Source organism: Silene latifolia, chromosome 6 (assembly GCF_048544455.1).
Source record: "Silene latifolia isolate original U9 population chromosome 6, ASM4854445v1, whole genome shotgun sequence".
Taxonomy (NCBI): Eukaryota; Viridiplantae; Streptophyta; class Magnoliopsida; order Caryophyllales; family Caryophyllaceae; genus Silene; species Silene latifolia.
Genome location: NC_133531.1, coordinates 257,898 through 277,939, shown reverse-complemented (window position 1 = coordinate 277,939; position 20,042 = coordinate 257,898).

The window sequence follows — 20,042 nt, the reverse complement described above, 5'->3', positions numbered from 1 at the left end:
CGAAAAACCGTGTATTATACACTTCAATTTCAGCCGTTCGGAAGGTCGTACCAGACCCTATTTATTTTTCTCCCTGTTTTTCAATCACGCGTCCGAGCTCATTTTAGGAATCAACTTGTTCAATTTCAGGAATCAACTTGTTCGATTTCATCCTCAAATAACGAGTTTTAACATATTTTTCACGATAATCCGAGTTTCGGCGAATGTTGGTTTGTGGCACACGGCACCCCCAAATGTCTTCCGTTGGTGCTCAAACTTTGCGTGACCGCTTTATCTGACCCGGGGAACTATCTATGTGATTTCCGGAGAATTTTGTTCCGGGACCCCGAAATTCCGAAAAACCGTGTATTATACACTTCAATTTCAGCCGTTCGGAAGGTCGTACCGGACCCTGTTTCTTTTTCTTTCTTTTTTCAATCACGCGTCCGAGCTCATTTCAGGAATCAACCTGTTCGATTTCAGCCTAAAATAACGAGCTTTAACACATTTTTCACGATAATCCGAGTTTCGGCGAATTCTGGTTTGTGGCACACCGGCACCCCCAAATGTCTTCCGTTGGTGCTCAAACTTTGCGTGGCTGCTTTATTTGACCCGAGGAACTTTCTATGTGATTTCTGGAGAATTTTGTTCCGGGACCCTGAATCCCGGCAAAACCGTGTATTATACACTTCAATTTCAAAGTTCGGAAGGTCGTCAGGACCTGTTTCTTTTTCTCCTGTTTTTCAATCACGCGTCCGAGCTCATTTCATTAATCAACCTGTTCGATTTCAGGAATCAACCTGTTCGATTTCAGCCTCAAATAACGAGCTTTAACACATTTTTCACGATAATCCGAGTTTCGGCGAATGCTGGTTTGTGTCACACCGGCACCCCCAAATGTCTTCCGTTGGTGCTCAAACTTTGCGTGGCCGCTTTATCTGACCCAAGGAAATATCTATGTGATTTCCGGAGAATTTTGTTCGGGACCTCGGAATTCCGAAAAACCGTGTATTATACACTTCAATTTCAGCCGTTCGGAAGTTCGTACCAGACCCTGTTTCTTTTTCTCCCTTTTTTTCAATCACGCGTCCGAACTCATTTCAGGAATCAACCTATTCGATTTCAGGAATCAACCTCTTCGATTTCATCCTCAAATAACGAGCTTTAATACATTTTTCACGATAATCTGAGTTTCGGTGAATGCTGGTTTGTTGCACACCGGAATCCCCAAATGTCTTCCGTTGGTGCTCAAACTTTGCGTGGCCGCTTTATCTGACCCGAGGAACTTTCTATGTGATATCCGAAGAATTTTGTTCTGGGACCCCGGAATCCCGAAAAACCGTGTATTATACACTTCAATTTGAGCCGTTCGGAAGGTCGTACCAGACCCTGTTTATTTTTCTCCCTGTTTTTCAATCACGCGTTTGAGCTCATTTTAGGGATCAACTTGTTCGATTTCAGGAATCAACTTGTTCGATTTCATCCTCAAATAACGAGTTTTAACACATTTTTAACGATAATCCGAGTTTCGGCGAATGTTGGTTTGTGGCACACGGCACCCCCAAATGTCTTCCGTTGGTGCTCAAACTTTGCGTGGCCGCTTTATCTGACCCGAGTAACATTCTATGTGATTTCCGAAGAATTTTGTTCCAGGACCCCGGAATCCCGAAAAACCGTGTATTATACACTTCAATTTCAGCCGTTCGGAAGGTCGTACCGGACCCTGTTTCTTTTTCTCCCTATTTTTCAATCATGGGTCCGAGATCATTTCAGGAATCAACCTGTTCGATTTCAGGAATCAACATTTCGATTTCAGCCTCAAATAACGAGCTTTAACACATTTTTCACGATAATCCGATTTTCGGCGAATGCTGGCTTGTGGCACACCGGCACCCCCAAATGTCTTCCGTTGGTGCTCAAACTTTGCGTGACCGCTTTATCTGACCCGAGGAACTATCTATGTGATTTCCGGAGAATTTTGTACCGGGACCCTGGAATCCCGAAAAACCGTGTATTATACACTTCAATTTCAGCCGTTCGGAAGGTCGTACCGGACCCTGTTTCTTTTTCTCTCTTTTTTCAATCACGCGTCCGAGCTCATTTCAGGAATCAACCTCTTCGATATCATGTATCAACCTGTTCGATTTCAGCCTAAAATAACGAGCTTTAACACATTTTTCACGATAATCCGAGTTTCGGCGAATTCTGGTTTGTGGCACACCGGCAACCCCCAAATGTCTTCCGTTGGTGCTCAAACTTTGCGTGGCTGCTTTATTTGACCCGAGAAACTTTCTATGTGATTTCTGGAGAATTTTGTTCCGGGACCCCGGTATCCCGAAAAATCGTGTATTATACACTTCAATTTCAGCCGTTCGGAAAGTCGTACCGGACCCTGTTCCTTTTTCTCCCTGTTTTTCAATCACGCGTCCGAGCTCATTTCAGAAATCAACATGTTCGATTTCAGGAATCAACCTCTTCGATTTCATCCTTAAATAACGAGCTTTAACACATTTTTCACGATAATCCGAGTTTCGCGAATCTTTGGTTTGTGGGCACACCGCACCCCAAATGTCTTCCCTTGGTGCTAAAACTTTGCGTGGCCGCTTTATCTGACTTGAGGAACTTTCTATGTGATTTCCGGAGATTTTTGTTCCGGGACTCCGGAATCCCGAAAAACCGTGTATTATACACTTCAATTTCAGCCGTTCGGAAAGTCGTACCGGACCCTGTTTCATTTTCTCCCTGTTTTTCAATCAAGCGTCCGAGCTCATTTCAGGAATCAACCTGTTCGATTTCATCCATATATAACGAGTTTTAACACATTTTTCACGATAATTCGAGTTTCGGCGAATGTTGGTTTGTGGCACACCGGCGGCACCCCCAAATGTCTTCCGTTGGCGCTCAAACTTTGCGTGACCGCTTTATCTGACCGGAGGAACTTTCTATGTGATTTCCGGAGAATTTTGTTCCGGGACCCCGAAATCCGGAAAAACCGTGTATTATACACTTCAATTTCAAACTTAGTTCGAGGTCGTCGGACCACTGTTTCTTTTTCTCCCTGTTTTTCAATCACGCGTCCGAGCTCATTTCAGGAATCAACCTGTTCGATTTCAGGAATCAACTTGTTCGATTTCATCCTCAAATAACGAGTTTTAACACATTTTTCACGATAATCCGAGTTTCGGCGAATGTTGGTTTGTGGCACACGGCACCCCCAAATGTCTTCCGTTGGTACTCAAACTTTGCGTGGCCACTTTATCTGACCCGAGGAACATTCTATGTGATTTCCGAAGAATTTTGTTCCGGGACCCCGGAATCCCGAAAAACCGTGTATTATACACTTCAATTCCAGCCGTTCGGAAGGTCGTACTTAGGACCACATTTCTTTTTCTCCCTGTTTTTAAATCACGCGTCCGAGCTCATTTTAGTAATCAACCTGTTCGATTTCAGGACTCAACCTGTTCGATTTCAGCCTCAAATAACGAGCTTTAACACATTTTTCACAATAATCCGAGTTTCGGCGAATGTTGGTTTGTGGCACACGGCACCCCCAAATGTCTTCCGTTGGTGCTCAAACTTTGCGTGGCCGCTTTATTTGACCCGAGGAACATTCTATGTGATTTCCGAAGAATTTTGTTCCGGGACCCCGGAATCCCGAAAAACCGTGTATTATACACTTCAATTTCAGCCGTTCGGAAGGTCGTACCGGACCCTGTTTCTTTTTCTCCCTATTTTTCAATCACGGGTCCGAGATCATTTCAGAATCAACCTTGTTCGATTTCGGGAATCAACATGTTCGATTTCACCTCAAATAACGAGCTTTAACACATTTTTCACGATAATCCGATTTTTAGGCGAATCTTTGGCTTGGGCACACCGGCACCCCCAAATGTCTTACGTTGGTGCTCAAACTTTGCGTGACCGCTTTATCTTACCCGAGGAACTATCTATGTGATTTCCGGAGAATTTTGTCTTAGGGACCGGAATCCCGAAAAACCGTATATTATACACTTCAATTTCAATTTCAAACTAGTTCGGAAGGTCGTACCGGACCCTGTTTCTTTTTCTCTCTTTTTTCAATCACGCGTCCGAGCTCATTTCAGGAATCAACCTGTTCGATTTCAGGAATCAACATGTTCGATTTCAGCCTAAAATAACGAGCTTTAACACATTTTTCACGATAATCCGAGTTTCGCGACTCTAGTCTGCAGGGCACACCAAAGCACCCCCAAATATCTTCCGTTGGTGCTCAAACTTTGCGTGGCTGCTTTATTTGATCCGAGGAACTTTCTATGTGATTTCTGGAGAATTTTTTTCCGGGACCCCGGAATCCCGAAAAACCGTGTATTATACACTTCAATTTCAGCCGTTCGGAAAGTCGTACCAGACCTTGTTTCTTTTTCTCCCTGTTTTTCAATCACGCATCCGAGCTCATTTCATTAATCAACCTGTTCGATTTCAGGAATCAACCTGTTTGATTTCAGCCTCAAATAATGAGCTTTAACACATTTTTCACGATAATCCGAAATTCGGCGAATGCTGGTTTGTGTCACACCGGCACCCCCAAATGTCTTCCGTTGGTGCTCAAACTTTGCGTGGCCGCTTTATCTGACCCAATGAACTATCTATGTTATTTCCGGAGAATTTTGTTCCAGGACCCCGAAATTCCGAAAAACCGTGTATTATACACTTCAATTTCAGCCGTTCGAAAGTTCGTACCGGACCCTGTTTCTTTTTCTACCTTTTTTCAATCACGCGTCCGAGCTCATTTCAGGAATCAACCTGTTCGATTTCAGGAATCAACCTCTTCGATTTCATCCTCAAATAACGAGCTTTAATACATTTTTCACGATAATCGGAGTTTCGGTGAATGCTGGTTTGTGGCACACCGGAATCCCCAAATGTCTTCCGTTGGTGCTCAAACTTTGCGTGGCCGCTTTATCTGACCCGATGAACTTTCTATGTGATATCCGTAGAATTTTGTTCCTGGGACCCCGGAATCCCGAAAAACCATGTATTATACACTTCAATTTCAGCAGTTCGGAAGGTCGTACCAGACCCTGTTTATTTTTCTCCCTGTTTTTCAATCACGCGTTCGAGCTCATTTTAGGAATCAACCTGTTCGATTTCAGGAATCAACTTGTTCGATTTTATCCTCAAATAACGAGTTTTAACACATTTTTCACGATAATCCGAGTTTCGGCGAATGTTGGTTTGTGGCACACGGCACCCCCAAATGTCTTCCGTTGGTGCTCAAACTTTGCGTGGCCGCTTTATCTGACCCGAGGAACATTCTATGTGATTTCCGAAGAATTTTGTTCCGGGACCCCGGAATCCCGAAAAACCGTGTATTATACACTTCAATTCCAGCCGTTCGGAAGGTCGTACCGGACCCTGTTTCTTTTTCTCCCTGTTTTTAAATCACGCGTCCGAGCTCATTTTAGTAATCAACCTGTTCGATTTCAGGAATCAACCTGTTCAATTTCAGCCTCAAATAACGAGCTTTAACACATTTTTCACGATAATCCGAGTTTCGGCGAATGTTGGTTTGTGGCACACGGCACCCCCAAATGTCTTCCGTTGGTGCTCAAACTTTGCGTGGCCGCTTTATGTGACCTGAGGAGCATTCTATGTGATTTCCGAAGAATTTTGTTCCGGGACCCCGGAATCCCGAAAAACCGTGTATTATACACTTCAATTTCAGCCGTTCGAAAGGTCGTACCGGACCCTGTTTCTTTTTCTACCTATTTTTCAATCACGGGTCCGAGATCATTTCAGGAATCAACCTGTTCGATTTCAGGAATCAACATGTTCGATTTCAGCCTCAAATAACGAGCTTTAACACATTTTTCACGATAATCCGATTTTCGGCGAATGCTGGCTTGTGGCACACCGGCACCTCCAAATGTCTTCCGTTGGTGCTCAAACTTTGCGTGACCGCTTTATCTGACCCGAGGAACTATCTATGTGATTTCCGGAGAATTTTTTACCGGGACCCCGGAATCCCGAAAAACCGTATATTATACACTTCAATTTCAGCCGTTCGGAAGGTCGTCTGGGACCACTGTTTCTTTTTCTCCCTATTTTTCAATCACGCGTCCGAGCTCATTTCAGAATCAACCTTTGTTCGATTTCAGGAATCGGCATGTTCGATATCGACCTAAAATAACGAGCTTTAACACATTTTTCACGATAATCCGAGTTTCGGCGACTGCTCGTTTGTGGCACACCGCACCCCCAAATGTCTTCCGTTGGTGCTCAAACTTTGCGTGGCTGCTTTATTTGACCCGAGGAACTTTCTATGTGATTTCTGGAGAATTTTGTTCCGGGACCCCCTGGAATCCAAAAAATCGTGTATTATACACTTCAATTTCGGCCGTTCGGAAGGTCGTGCGGACCCTGTTCCTTTTTCTCCCTGTTTTTCAATCACGCGTCCGAGCTCATTTCAGAAATCAACATGTTCGATTTCAGGAATCAACCTCTTCGATTTCATCCTCAAATAACGAGCTTTAACACATTTTTCACGATAATCCGAGTTTCGGCGAATGCTGGTTTGTGGCACACCGGCACCCCCAAATGTCTTCCGTTGGTGCTAAACCTTTGCGTGGCCGCTTTATCTGACTTGAGGAACTTTCTATGTGATTTCCGGAGAATTTTGTTCCGGGACTCCGGAATCCCGAAAAACCGTGTATTATACACTTCAATTTCAGCCGTTCGGAAAGTCGTACCGGACCCTGTTTCATTTTCTCCCTGTTTTTCAATCAAGCGTCCGAGCTCATTTCAGGAATCAACCTGTTCGATTTCATCCATATATAACGAGCTTTAACACATTTTTCACGATAATTCGAGTTTCGGCGAATGTTGGTTTGTGGAACACCGGCGGCACCCCCAAATGTCTTCCGTTGGCGCTCAAACTTTGCGTGGCCGCTTTATCTGACCTGAGGAACATTCTATGTGATTTCCGGAGAATTTTGTTCCAGGACCCCGAAATCCCGAAAAACCGTGTATTATACACTTCAATTTCAGCCGTTCGGAAGGTCGTACCGGACCCTGTTTCTTTTTCTCCCTATTTTTCAATCACGGGTCCGAGATCATTTCAGGAATCAACCTGTTCGATTTCAGGAATCAACATGTTCGATTTCAGCCTCAAATAACGAGCTTTAACACATTTTCACGATAATCCGATTTTCTAATCTTTGGCTTGTGGCACCGCACCCCCAATGTCTTCCGTTGGTGCTTAAACTTTGCGTGACCGCTTTATCTGACCCGAGGAACTATCTATGTGATTTCCGGAGAATTTTGTACCGGGACCCCGGAATCCCGAAAAACCGTATATTATACACATCAATTTCAGCCGTTCAGAAGGTCGTACCGGACCCTGTTTCTTTTTCTCTCTTTTTTCATTCACGCGTCCGAGCTCATTTCAGGAATCAACCTGTTCGATTTCAGGAATCAACATGTTCGATTTCAGCCTAAAATAACGAGCTTTAACACATTTTTCACGATAATCCGAGTTTCGTGACTCTGTTTGTGGCACACCGGCACCCCCAAATGTCTTCCGTTGGTGCTCAAACTTTGCGTGTCTGCTTTATTTGATCCGAGGAACTTTCTATGTGATTTCTGGAGAATTTTGTTCCGGGACCCCGGAATCCCGAAAAACCGTGTATTATACACTTCAATTTCAAAGTTCGAAAGTCGTCTCGGACCTTGTTTCTTTTTCTCCCTGTTTTTCAATCACGCGTCCGAGCTCATTTCATTAATCAACCTGTTCGATTTCAGGAATCAACCTGTTTGATTTCAGCCTCAAATAACGAGCTTTAACACATTTTTCACGATAATCCAAGTTTCGGCAAATGCTGGTTTGTGTCACACCGGCACCCCCAAATGTCTTCCGTTGGTGCTCAAACTTTGCATGGCCGCTTTATCTGACCCAAGGAACTATCTATGTGATTTCCGGAGAATTTTGTTCCAGGACCCCGGAATTCCGAAAAACCGTGTATTATACACTTCAATTTCAGCCGTTCGAAAGTTCGTACCGGACCCTGTTTCTTTTTCTCCCTTTTTTCAATCACGCGTCCGAGCTCATTTCAGGAATCAACCTGTTCGATTTCAGGAATCAACCTCTTCGATTTCATCCTCAAATAACGAGCTTTAATACATTTTTCACGATAATCGGAGTTTCGGTGAATGCTGGTTTGTGGCACACCGGAATCCCCAAATGTCTTCCGTTGGTGCTCAAACTTTGCGTGGCCGCTTTATCTGACCCGAGGAACTTTCTATGTGATATCCGAAGAATTTTGTTCCGGGACCCCGGAATCCCGAAAAACCGTGTTTTATACACTTCAATTTCAGCCGTTCGGAAGGTCGTACCTGTGACACCCCTCGATAGGGCATCAAATTTAAAGCGGAAAATACGAGATTTTTAAAACCTTTAAAAGCTTAAAGTGCGAAATCCACCATAAGTGATCAAACGAAAATGAAAAGAAAGATAATTAAGTTTTACAATTAAAAACAAGTGCGTTGGGGAAAAGACATCCCACGAATAAACACAAGTCTAACGATAGGTGAGTCTAAGCAGACTATAACTAAGGTCCAAGGGTCAACGTTCTCGCTAGCTCACACGTCTTCCCCATAATCTGCATCACAAACCTGTCATTCATGTAAACATGAACGCATACGATCGATGGGGAGTAACTCGGGGTTCTCCCGGCACTATATGTCAAAATACACGTAAGCAAGAACTTATTTAAACATATAGATCATACATCATACTTGAATAATAATGAACAAGGGGATATAAACGATAATCATAATGAGATAGACATATTGCATTCATAATGAGATAGGCATGGTACCTTATATTAAACATGCATTCAAGGGAACAAAACATAGATATGAGATTAGGCATCGAATCATATGAAGAAGGTAAACAACGGATCAATTAAATAGGGAATACATGGATGGAAACCAATAGCCATTACTTTGAAAATCTCTTAACAACCATAGCACGGGACGTGGCTACTAATGTCACATTCATACTTATGGCTTGCATCTCACCATAAGAACGGATGGGAACATCAATCCCGGCAATCATATCGCAACTAGGGGCTTGCATCTCACCACTAGTATCCGATAGGACCAAGACTCTCACAATCAATCATAAAAGACGTGCACTCTCGTATATAAGAACACGCCAATGACCGTAACAAGCAAGACATTTACAAAGGCTTTGACTCAAACAAGACAACCCCTAGACTCCAACCTCCCGGTAGGACGACGATCATAATACGGTCCTAGTCTAAATCGGCCGACTCTCGGGATGGACGACACCCGATTCGACATACAATCCCAAATCGTATCCAAGACTCGATCCATGACACCTAGCCGTGCCCCAAGGTCGAGTAACCCCAAATCGGAACAATGGTACCTAGCCGTACCCCAAGGTCCGAAGAGGCGGAAGGAAGATAGCCCAACTCGGAAACAATGGCACCTAATCGTGACCCAAGGTCCGAGGGCAAAATAAATAAGGAATGTCGAGTAGTCGCACAATGTAAGTCGTCACACTCGGGTCACAAATACGAGTAACAATGATTGCACAAACATAACGTAAACAATTCATGTGAAGCATGTATAAACATAAGAGTAAAATGATTACCGGTGCTCTCTGTTGGGCGTGGGCACCGACCATTTTACGCCGCCCACCTAGCAGAGGATTCATGCTAAGGTGAAACAAGGCCAAAATAGAAGCAGGTGTATTCTCTGCCGGTTGACCGGCTGCCGGCCCACCGGCAGGGGATACAAGCCAAGTTAACACAAAGTCAAATAGCTGAGAGTGTATTCTCTGCTTGGTCGACCATTGCCGGCCCACCTACAGGGGATACATGCCAAAGATAAGATAAGGTAAAAATGCTCAATGTGTATTCTCTGCTGGTTGGCCTGCTGCTCTTTGTCCACCGGGGGGATACAAGCTATAGTCAATTAACTTCAACATTTCACATTGTGTATTCTCTGCCGGTTGACCGATTTCGCCCCACCCCAGGGGATACACCATATTATAAAAGACACCAAAATTTCATGTACTCGCTTGGTTGGGTAGGCTGGTGCCCCCACCGGCAGGGGATCACAAAGGCTTAATTCTCTATTTTTACAAGTCGAAATGCAAAGACGCTGCCGGTTGGGTAGGCGGTGGCTGCCCACCGGAGAGGATCACTTTGTACGAAAAACCCAACAAATGACCAACCAAAGTTCTTCAAAGGCAATCATCTTAAATTCAATCATTTCATACTTCTCTAATATGATGAATACTTAGAAATTTGGCATGTTAGGGTAGTATAAACATATGACATCAATCATGAACCTTCAAATAAGATAGCATGTCACTCAAACATATGAAAATTCTCATAAACTACTTCATTCAACACAATAATGTAATGAAACATGAAAGTTACCAACTTTAACATTTGTATGCATCCAACCACACATAAAACACACAAATTTGACATGTAAGTCGAGTAACCCATCACCGTTACCTTTCTTGCACTTAAATCCACAATAGACTCGTCTACCTTTCAAGAATCCACTTCCGGGTCACTAAACTTTCTCCTAAACATAAGAAAACACAAAATAAGATTAAGAATCGAAATTAGAAAAAAGGGTACCAAGTGTAAGATGGCTCGACAGCCCTTTATAAGGAGAAAAGTCGGACTCTTTATTACCTAGAAAGATGGAGGGCGATGAGAGGAAGAGATAGACGCGAAAATCACTTGATTCGGATAAGAATTGAGCAAGTTATGGTGTTTTGAAGATTTGTGAGAGAAAAGTGTAAAAATGGTGTTTGTGTTGAGGATGTATGCTGAGAAATTGAGGAGGAAGATGTAGTTAGGGTTTCCCTCATTATTTTTATGAGGAGGAAGGAGTAGTATGTGAGTCCATTGGTCATACTAGGCCCAACATGCAAGATTGAGTCGATATACTCAAGAATTTACGTCTCAAGCCCACTACAACTCAAGACGGAGAATATTATTATTATTATCATTATTATCCGACCAAAATATTTATTTTATATAACTTAAGCTTTAAAAATATAATATTTATAAAAATCATGTTTAATGATGAGATTAATTAAATTAAATAATTTAAAATATAAATAAGACAATAGAATGGTTAATTAAATTATAAATGTCAAAATGGAAAATTCGCGGGTGTTACAATCACCCCATCTTTTAAAAAGTTTCGTCCTCGAAACTTGAAAATAGAGATGAAAAGTCATATATCAATAAAACCGGAATTTTGAAATCGGTAACCAAAACATTAAAAGCTTTCTTACCGTAAGAATCGAAATCCTTTCAAAAGTCTCAAATAAAATTTTCCGACAGAACCAGATTCTCATCAAAGGAACAGAAGTGCTCTCGTTGCGCATTCAAGAACATCACATTCCAAATTGAAGATATGGTCAAAAGCAAATCATTTGTATAAATCGAAAATCAAAATACTTTCAAAAACTTTAATGAAGAATTTTCAAAAGTATAAGTCTCATTTATGGAACGAAATTGCTCTTGTCGTGCACACAAGAACGCTAACTTTCCGAGTCAAAGACAAATCTAAGACAAAAGTCACTCGTCGACAAGCGTAGAACAAGTTATTAAACGTTTCAAATAACGAGTTTTAACATCCGATCAACGTCAAAATCAAAAGAAAAGGCAATTCATTCAAATTTTCTTTTGCAAAGGTCAAAATAGAAGTAGAGGTTTCATTTCTAAATTCAAAAGGAAGTCAAATTCCTGAAAATATAATATTAAACTCTCGACAACGAAATTATAAGTAGATCAAAGCTAGTTAGAAATTGATCAAAGTTAAAAGTAACTCGGGTTTAGCAATTAAAAATCCATAAAAAGAAGTTATACTCGTAGAACAAAAGGAGAACTAAATCGAATTCTCATTTTCAAACCTTTAAAATAGGTAAGGTTTTGTAAGAGTAACATAAACTTTTAACAATGGATCAAAAGTGGTAGCTTGAAATGTTTAGAAATAGTACGAAATGAAGAGAACTTAGATATTATGAAAACGAGGTACGCTAAGAGGGTTCAACTTAACCAAACAAAGAGCTATGATGAACTTCCAAGGAGAAGAGTTGAAATCGAATCCACAAGGATATCAAAGATTGAATTTCATAGGTTAACATCAAATTATAAAGGAGGAGCAAGCAGAGATGAGGAAGAGAGGTATGAACGGTAACACTTATGGTCAAAGAGGACGGGAAATTAGGCAACAAGGAAACGCCAGATACTTAAATCTCGAACAACAAAGTCATCCTGAACGGTTCCGAAAACTTCCTAACCACGAAACTCATAACAACATAACTCCCAATAATTTCCTCAAAATACTAACACTTTACTCCTATGCTACCCCGTGGGTCAAGTCACTCCGCCATAATTGTGATTCCATAACTCTCAAATATAAATCATTTATAAACGATTTCCACGAAAGATCAAAACTACTAAAAGAGTTGCACACATAACCAACTATCGACCACTAGGAGTTCTCACTATGGTAAAATCCTTAATCAAAGGTCAAAATCTCAAGGTCTTTATACTTTCTAACACTCCAAACCAAAATCTTATTCACACCCGAATTCACAAGCATAGATGATCACATTTCCCAAAACATAAAGACCACCAACCAAAAGTAAATAGGTTTGTTATACAATTTTTCTTACCCAACTCAACTCAAGTTCCACTAAACCAATTTTGACAAAATCAAGGTTCACAAAGAATCCTCGAAGAGCATCTCACTCACTCTACAACGTAGCCAACAACGCCATCACTCCACTAAAGAAACAAAGAGTAATAACTAGGTCAAGAAATGATAGGAAATTTCAAGGGGACATAAGAACATGACGAGATGTGAGATTAAAGGAGTCAATAATAAAGGTAACTAGTTAACACCAGTAAGAGACATCAGAATTAGAGAGATATTCAAGGCAAGGAAACGACAAGTAACTTTTATACTTAAGAATTAAATCTAATCAAGGTGTGAACGAAGGGAAGGAAGATGATTAAAGACACGAAGGGGGATTTTATGGCTTAAACCATACACTTCCTAAGACTTGAGGTTCTCTCTAACAAGGTCACGCCTATTAGGATATTGTACCATCATAACAAAACAACCAAATCCAAAAACGAGGGTCAAGGCAATTCATCTCATTCCTTATGTGCGAGTCTCTCTTAAAGGATTACACCTCTATGACTGATCAAGGTAAAAATAAACGCTCGCTTAAGGGTTGATAAATTGGTTAGATTCATTGTTCACCTATTCTATCACATATTAGGATTTCCCTAAAGTAAGTCTACCACTCAAGTATAACAACATCTCTCTATCTCAAGTTCTCGACACAACCTCGATGTTTTAAAAAAAACCAAAGAACGAATTAACAAAGACTTCTCAACAAAATTCTCAAAGGACAACTAGTATCAAATCACATCACCATTCTATACGGGATCATTAACATCTAAAAATGGGTTTTCTTCCAAGCTCATATCACGAGCCTTACTCCACGATTACTCCTAAGGTGACAACGCTCAACCTACTAAGCTTTCAAATCCCAAGCGTAGACAACAAAGCCAAGTCCCATAGCCTAAGTAACATATACAACTCACACTTACACAAGGAATTCCACCAATCAAATATACTCACTTTGTCAAGGAACTAGGTATAAGAATCACTAAGCATGTCTCATCACACTACCTAAGCCTTTCTAACGTCACAACCTCTCAAAACTAGGGTCAAGGGTCAAACACAAACAAACTCCACAAAAGTTAAATTATTCGACCAAAGTTAACATTCCATAAGGCAAAGATGAAGGTGTACATGAGGGGCATTATAAGGAGAAACGGTACAAAGACAACTCCCAAGATATGTGATAAGAGTTGTGAAAGGTATAGAAGTGCAAAGACAAGGGAATATGACAAAGCACTCAAAGAGAGGAAGGTATCTTCAAGACGGTAAATAAATCCTTCAAGAGAAAGAGATCCATATGCAAGATGTTATGGAAGGAGAAACAAAAACAAAGGATAGGTCGGGTGGGTGCGAAACTAGCTTCCAAGGTAAGGCAAAAGAGAGTTTAGAAAGGAAGGATGAGCATCACGGGATAAAAGTAAGGAAAGGTTAATCAAGGATAGAAAACACACCCATAACGGTGTCGGGAGGAACAATGGCTCCGACTTGATTCTCGTCAAGAATGACTCTTCTTGGCTCGGCTTCCGGAGCATGAGGGAGAGGAGGAGTAATCTTCTTCTCGGGGCAATTCTTGAAGAGATGTCCGGGCTTCTTGCAATGGTAACACTTCAAGGGTGTATTATAGCATCCAATCCCGGGGTGATAAGCTTGCCCACACTTGAAGCACTTGGGGTTCTTCTTAAGCCTATTAGTAGATGTAGGGACTGTTGGAGTAGTGTCCTCCACAATGAGTGCGTTTACATATTAAATCTCGTAAAAGGAATATCAGGGATTTATTTATTTATTTGTCAGCTGGTCATCGTTAATCGGTAATGATTGGCTGACTAGAGTTTGACATTACTGCGTGGTGACGGCGGTGATCAATTGATCCCTTTAGGTCACACCTATAGGATGACGCCCAAATAGAATTAATTAATTATTTGTATGAGATACGAGATAATTAATTCCTTGTATTATTTGACTTTTAATTAGTCACGTAAAAGTATTATTTGATGACGGGTTACGAACTCGGGGCAAAGAGATTTATTATTTAATTATGAGATATTTAAATAATAAATGATTAGAATTTATTAATTAATTGTTAATTAATTAATTTTATACGATATGTGTATAATGATTGAGGTGGAATTTATTAGCTATGTATATTTTACAAGAGGTTGTAAAATTAGCTAAGTGGGATAATATTGACACATTGTATGTTGATAAAATGGTCTTATGATTACTTAATGGTTAAGTAGTTATTGGTAGTTAATTTATATTATTTAAGGGTTAAATAATTAAATTAATATTTAATTATGTAAGATAATTAAATATAAGACTTATAAGCATTTGTGGGGCAAATGTCGAAAATCGAAATGGACCAAATGTAGTCCATATGTTTCGTTTTTCTAGAAGGCAATCATGTGTTCATTTTGGTGATTTTTTTCCACTAACATTTTAGTGGATTTGCCAAATTTGTCTTTGTTCCCCATTATTGTTTCTTTTGACCTATATCTTTCCACTAACAATTGGGTGGAAAATTATGGAAGAATTTTTTGGTCTATATATGATGTCTTGGCCGTAGAACATCGAGGAAGGTGGAGACCAAAAATTTCCTTCTTATTTTGTCCATCATCTTATCATCCAATACATATATAAATATAAAACTAATAATATTATCAAAGTAATAATATTTATTAGTAAATCAAATAATCTATAAACAAGGATTACTACTATTTTTACCTAGTTAGTAATATAGTAGTTTTTGGGTTGATTCTTGGGTGCAACCTTTGGAGATTACCTATTTTGGTAATTAAGGTATTGGAGGATCATCCTTATTGTAATAGCTCAAGAACAACATCAAGGAAGGAGTCCTTGAGTTGTGCCCATTTTTGCCTTATAGCAATGTAAGGAAATTTTGTCTTAAGATGGTTTAATACCATCTTTTATTCATGTTTTTGCATGCATGTAGATTTAGACCACTTTGAATTAATTTTGTAATTTTAATATCACAAGATGAGTATTAATTTGGTCTAAATAACTAACAGGGACTTGTCTTTTCGGCTCTTGCACTATTGGCTCTTGTCCTCCATGGTCTTGTACTCTTTGTTCTTGGACTCTCGGCACCAACCTCTTCTTGTTAGGAGATGACGAAGATGAGGGCACAAAGGGTCTCTTGCCACGACGTGTAGGGTGACGATTAACTTGAGCATTGGCATTTCGTTGATTTCGAAGAATTAGAGTAAGGGCTTCCATGATAGTATTCTCCACCTTGGTTGGTCGTACCATCTTCTCAAGACATCAAATAAGTCAATCATGTTAGCACCTAACAAATAACATGCACAAAGAGACTACCAACTTAGGTCCTTAGTTCTACCCATCTCTCATTCATTATTCAAGGTCAAGTTCAAGGTTAAATTCGGGGTACACGTGTGTGCGTCGGGAGCAACTTATGCTCTGATACCAACTGTGACACCCCTCGATAGGGCATCAAATTTAAAGCGGAAAATACGAGATTTTTAAAACCTTTAAAAGCTTAAAGTGCGAAATCCACCATAAGTGATCAAACGAAAATGAAAAGAAAGATAATTAAGTTTTACAATTAAAAACAAGTGCGTTGGGGAAAAGACATCCCACGAATAAACACAAGTCTAACGATAGGTGAGTCTAAGCAGACTATAACTAAGGTCCAAGGGTCAACGTTCTCGCTAGCTCACACGTCTTCCCCATAATCTGCATCACAAACCTGTCATTCATGTAAACATGAACGCCACAGTCAGTGGGGAGTAACTCAGGGTTCTCCCAGCCACTATATGTCAAAATACACGTAAGCAAGAACTTATTTAAACATATAGATCATACATCATACTTGAATAATAATGAACAAGGGGATATAAACGATAATCATAATGAGATAGACATATTGCATTCATAATGAGATAGGCATGGTAACTTATATTAAACATGCATTCAAGGGAACAAAACATGGATATGAGATTAGGCATCGAATCATATGAAGAAGGTAAACAACGGATCAATTAAATAGGGAATACATGGATGGAAACCAATAGCCATTACTTTGAAAATCTCTTAACAACCATAGCACGGGACGTGGCTACTAATGTCACATTCATACTTATGGCTTGCATCTCACCATAAGAACGGATGGTAACATCAATCCCGGCAATCATATCGCAACTAGGGGCTTGCATCTCACCACTAGTATCCGATAGGACCAAGACTCTCACAATCAATCATAAAAGACGTGCACTCTCGTATATAAGAACACGCCAATGACCGTAACAAGCAAGACATTTACAAAGGCTTTGACTCAAACAAGACAAACCCCTAGACTCCAACCTCCTGGTAGGACGACGATCATAATACGGTCCTAGTCTAAATCTGGCCAGACTCTCGGGATGGACGACACCCGATTCGACATACAATCCCAAATCGTATCCAAGACTCGATCCATGACACCTAGCCGTGCCTCAAGGTCGAGTAACCCCAAATCGGAACAATGGTACCTAGCCGTACCCCAAGGTCCGAAGAGGCGGAAGGAAGATAGCCCAACTCGGAAACAATGACACCTAATCGTGACCCAAGGTCCGAGGGCAAAATAAATAAGGAATGTCGAGTAGTCGCACAATGTAAGTCGTCACACTCGGGTCACAAATACGAGTAACAATGATTGCACAAACATAACGTAAACAATTCATGTGAAGCATGTATAAACATAAGAGTAAAATGATTACCAGGTGCTCTCTGCCGGCGTGGGCACCGGCTGCCGGTCCACCGGCAGAGGATTCATGCTAAGGTGAAACAAGGCCAAAATAGAAGCAGGTGTATTCTCTGCCGGTTGACCGGCTGCCGGCCTACCGGCAGGGGATACAAGCCAAGTTAACACAAAGTCAAATAGCTGAGAGTGTATTCTCTGCCGGTCGACCGGCTGCCGGCCCACCGGCAGGGGATACATGCCAAAGATAAGACAAGGTAAAAATGCTCAATGTGTATTCTCTGCCGGTTGACCGGCTGCCGGTCCACCGGCAGGGGATACAAGCTATAGTCAATTAACTTCAACATTTCACATTGTGTATTCTCTGTCGGTTGACCGGCTGCCGGCCCACCGGCAGGGGATACACCATATTATAAAAGACACCAAAATTTCATGTACTCGCTGCCGGTTGGGTAGGCCGGCTGCCGGCCCACCGGCAGGGGATCACAAAGGCTTAATTCTCTATTTTTACAAGTCAGAAATGCAAAGACGCGCTGCCGGTTGGGTAGGCCGGCTGCCGGCCCACCGGCAGAGGATCACTGTACACGAAAAACCCAACAAATGACCAACCAAAGTTCTTCAAAGGCAATCATCTTAAATTCAATCATTTCATACTTCTCTAATATGATGAATACTTAGAAATTTGGCATGTTAGGGTAGTATAAACATATGACATCAATCATGAACCTTCAAATAAGATAGCATGTCACTCAAACATATGAAAATTCTCATAAACTACTTCATTCAACACAATAATGTAATGAAACATGAAAGTTACCAACTTTAACATTTGTATGCATCCAACCACACATAAAACACACAAATTTGACATGTAAGTCGAGTAACCCATCACCGTTACCTTTCTTGCACTTAAATCCACAATAGACTCGTCTACCTTTCAAGAATCCACTTCCGGGTCACTAAACTTTCTCCTAAACATAAGAAAACACAAAATAAGATTAAGAATCGAAATTAGAAAAAAGGGTACCAAGTGTAAGATGGCTCGACAGCCCTTTATAAGGAGAAAAGTCGGACTCTTTCTTACCTAGAAAGATGGAGGGCGATGAGAGGAAGAGATAGACGCGAAAATCACTTGATTCGGATAAGAATTGAGCAAGTTATGGTGTTTTGAAGATTTGTGAGAGAAAAGTGTAAAAATGGTGTTTGTGTTGAGGATGTATGCTGAGAAATTGAGGAGGAAGAAGTAGTTAGGGTTTCCCTCATTATTTTTATGAGGAGGAAGGAGTAGTATGTGAGTCCATTGGTCATACTAGGCCCAACATGCAAGATTGAGTCGATATACTCAAGAATTTACGTCTCAAGCCCACTACAACTCAAGACGGAGAATATTATTATTATTATCATTATTATCCGACCAAAATATTTATTTTATATAACTTAAGCTTTAAAAATATAATATTTATAAAAATCATGTTTAATGATGAGATTAATTAAATTAAATAATTTAAAATATAAATAAGACAATAGAATGGTTAATTAAATTATAAATGTCAAAATGGAAAATTCGCGGGTGTTACAGTACCAGACCCTGTTTATTTTTCTCCCTGTTTTTCAATCACGCGTTCGAGCTCATTTTAGGAATCAACCTGTTCAATTTCAGGAATCAACTTGTTCGATTTCATCCTCAAATAACGAGTTTTAACACATTTTTCACGATAATCGGAGTTTCGGCGAATGTTGGTTTGTGGCACACGGCACCCCCAAATGTCTTCCGTTGGTGCTCAAACTTTGCGTGGCCGCTTTATCTGACCCGAGGAACTATCTATGTGATTTCCGGAGAATTTTGTACGGACCGGAATCACGAAAACCGTATATTATACACTTCAATTTCTGCCGTTCGGAAGGTCGTAGCGGGACCTGTTTCTTTTTCTCTCTGTTTTTCAATCACGCGTCCGAGCTCATTTCAGAATCAACCTGTTGATTTCAAAAATCAACATGTTCGATTTCAACCTAAAATAACGAGCTTTAACACATTTTTCACGATAATCCGAGTTTTAGCGACCCGTTTGTGGCACACCGGCACCCCCAAATGTCTTCCGTTGGTGCTCAAACTTTGCGTGGCTGCTTTATTTGATCCGAGGAACTTTCTATGTGATTTCTGGAGAATTTTGTTCCGGGACCCCGGAATCCCGAAAAACCGTGTATTATACACTTCAATTTCAGCCGTTCGGAAAGTCGTACCGGACCCTGTTTCTTTTTCTCCCTGTTTTTCAATCACGCGTCGGAGCTCATTTCATTAATCAACCTGTTCGATTTCAGGAATCAACCTGTTTGATTTGAGCCTCAAATAACGAGCTTTAACACATTTTTCACGATAATCCGAGTTTCGGCGAATGCTGGTTTGTGTCACACCGGCACCCCCAAACGTCTTCTGTTGGTGCTCAAACTTTGCGTGGCCGCTTTATCTGACCCAAGGAACTATCTATGTGATTTCTGGAGAATTTTGTTCCAGGACCCCGGAATTCCGAAAAACCGTGTATTATACACTTCAATTTCAGCCGTTCGAAAGTTCGTACCGGACCCTGTTTCTTTTTCTCCCTTTTTTCAATCACGC